A 3610-nucleotide genomic window follows, 5' to 3' on the forward strand; every position below is an offset into this window, starting at 1 on the left:
TCTGGATGTACCACAGTTTATTTTTTTGTTTGCTTGTTTTTTTTTTTTTATTCTTATGTTAATCCCCATACATTACATCATTAGTTTTAGATGAAGTGTTCCATGATTCATTGTTTGTGCATAACACCCAGTGCTCCATGCAGAATGTGCCCTCCTCAATACCCACCACCAGGCTAACCCATCCTCCCACCCCCCTCCCCTCTAGAACCCTCAGTTTGTTTTTCAGAGTCCATCGTCTCTCATGGTTCGTCTACCCCTCAGATTTCCCCCCCTTCATCCTTCCCCTCCCGCTACCTTCTTCTTCTTCTTCCTTTTTTTCTTAACATATATTGCATTATTTGTTTCAGAGTGTACCACAGTTTATTTTATCAACTCACCTGCTGAAGGGCATCTTGGTTGTTTCCGGTTTTTGGCAATTATCATAAAACTGCTCTAAATATCAATGTGTAGGTTTCTGTGTGTCCTTTTCAATTCATGAGGGTAAATATCAAGGAGCATGACTGGGGGGGATTTTCAGGTAAAACCGAATTTAGTTTTGTAATAAACTGTCAAACTGTCTTCCAGAGTGGCTGCACCATTTTGTGCTGCTACCAGAAATGAATGAGAGTTCCTACTGCTTCACATTCTCATCAGCATTTGTTGTTGTCAGTGTTCTGGATTTTGGCCATTCTAATAGGTGTGTGGTAATATCTAATTGGTTTAACTTGCAATTCCCTAATGACATATAATGCTGAGCATCTTTTCATATGTTAACTTGCCATCTGTGTATCTTCTTTGGTGAGGAGAAATGTCAAATTTGATAAAAACTATTAAACCAATAAATAAACCTCAAGGAATTTCAGGAAACACATACCACCACCAGCATGTCATAATCAAATTGTTGAAAACAGCAACAAGGAAAATCTTAAAGAGCAGCCAGAGAAAAATGATGCATTATGTACCCAAAATAGAGATATGAATTATGGCAGACTTGTCAGAAGCAATGTAAGCGAAAAGGATAGAAAATGGCACCTTTAGAGCACTGAAAAGAAACTCTTAACCTTGAATTCCACACCCTGATTCTGTCTGTGAAATAATAACTGCTACAAGACTTCTGCCCTTCTTTAACAACTAGAAAACTGAGCAAAATATATTGATCTTGTGTTTTCAGAAATTTAACAAGAGGCCTCTAAGGACAGTGATCCCTCGGGAAAGTGAAGCAGAATTTGCACACATCTCTAAAACATAGCAAGCCCAGCAGCAACTTCAGAATTTTAGGTGTTGTCTAATCCCGTGTACACCTCCCTTCTTCTGGCTGATATGCTTCTATTCATAAAACTTATGACTGTACTTTATACTATTTTTTTTTTCTAAAACCATTATTATGCTCTAGTGGCTTAGACCCTACATCTCATAGGTAGCTTTGCCTTTTTGCTTCACTCTTAGCTGCTATCTCTCATAGTTAACAAACAATTTACACTTTTACTGTGTGGGATACCATTTATAAGCACTGTAGTTTGTTTTATTGATTTTTTTCTTAATCCAATATTTTTAGATTGATTGCATGATGCAATAATGTTATTTTGAATATATGTTGTTACATAAATTATATGGTAAAATTATCTTTGCCTCTTTATTCTTACAATTCAATGTGGCTGCTATAGCTAAAAAATTATATGTGATTTCATGTCATATTTCTATTGGAAAGCATACTTTAGAGAAACAACAGAACAAGTGAATACCTGCATGGAAAAAAATCACCATGACCTGTATCTAAAAATCATCATAAAAATAATTCTAATTAGATCATAGATCTAAGTGTAAATACCTAATGTATAACACATCTAGAAGAAAACAAAGGGAAGTATGTGGTTTTGAGACAGGAAAATCATTTTTGATAATATAAAAAGTTTGAGACATAAAAGAAAATATTGATAATTTAGAATTTATCAAAATTAAAAACTTCCATTCTGTGAAAATCAAAATTAAGAAAATCGACAGGCAAGATATACACTTAGAAAAGTGTTTTTGATGTCAATATCTGGCAAAGATTTTGTATACAGAATAAAGAATTTTTACAGTTTAAAGATAAAAAGACAACCCAATGGGAGAAAATAGCAAAAAATATAAACAGGTATTTAATTAATTAATTAATTAATTAATTATTTTAAAAAAGATTTTATTTATTTATTTGAGAGAGAGAGAGAGCACACAAGCAGGGAGGAAGGGCAGAGGGAGAGGGAGAAATCAGGCTCCCCGGTGAGCAGGGAGTCCAGTGTGGGGCTTAATCCCAGGACCCTGGGATCATGACCTGAGCTGAAGACAGATGCTTAACAGACTGACCCACCTAGGCGCCCCATAAACAGACATTTAAAAATAAAGAAAATACATAAATAGCTAATAAGCATATGTGAAATTACTTTAAATAAGCAGTCATCAAAGATGTACAAATTACAATTATAATGAGATACCACTACATAGCATTCTAAAGGGCTCAACATTGCTTGGCATCAGGGAAATCCAAATCAAAACCTCAATGAGATTCCACCTCACACCAGTCAGAATGGCTAAAATGAACAAGTCAGGAAACGAAAGATATTGGCAGGGATGAGGAGAAAGGGGAACCCTCCTACACTGTTGGTGGGAATGCAAGCTGGTGCAGCCACTCTGGAAAACAGTATGGAGGTTCCTCAAAAAGTTGAAAATAGAGCTACCCTATGACCCAGCAATTGCACTACTGGGTATTTACTCCAAAGATACAAATGTAGTGATCCAAAGGGGTATGTGCACCCCAATGTTTATAGCAGCAATGTCCACAATAACCAAACTATGGAAAGAGGCAAGATGTCCATTGACAGATAAATGGATAAAGAAGATGTGGTATATATATATACATATACACATATATATACATATATATACATATATGTATATGTGTATATATACATATATATATATATACACAATGGAATATTATGCAGCCATCAAAAGGAATGAGATCTTGCCATTTGCAATGACGTGGATGGAACTGGAGGGTATTATGCTGAGCGAAATAAGTCAATCAGAGAAAGACATGTATCATATGACCTCACTGATATGGGGAATTCTTAATCTCAGGAAACAAACAGGGTTGCTAGAGTGGTGGGAGGTGGAAGGGATGGGGTGGTTGGGTGATAGACATTGGGGAAGGTATGTGCTATGGTGAGTGCTGTGAATTGTGTAAGACTGTTGAATCACAGACCTGTACCTCTAAAACAAATAATACAATATATGATAAAAAAAAAAAAAAGAAGATGATAGCAGGAGTGGAAGAATGAAGGGGGGGGGAATCAGAGGGGGAGACAAACCATGAGAGACTATGGACTCTGAGAAACAAACTGAGGGTTCTAGAGGGGAGGGGGGTGGGGGGGATGGGTTAGCCTGGTGATGGGTATTAAAGAGGGCACGTACTGCATGGAGCACTGGGTGTTATACGCCAACAATGAATAATGGAACACTACATCAAAAACTAATGATGTAATGTATGGTGATTAACATAACATAATAAAAAAATGTCTACAATTTGAAAGACTGATAATGCCAAGTCTTGACATGGACCTAGAGAAACATGAATTCTTACACATTGCTGTTG

This window comes from Mirounga angustirostris, unplaced genomic scaffold (assembly GCF_029215605.1).
Source record: "Mirounga angustirostris isolate CCGP_5_RB_7025 unplaced genomic scaffold, mMirAng1.0.hap1 SCAF_4, whole genome shotgun sequence".
Lineage (NCBI taxonomy): Eukaryota > Metazoa > Chordata > Mammalia > Carnivora > Phocidae > Mirounga > Mirounga angustirostris.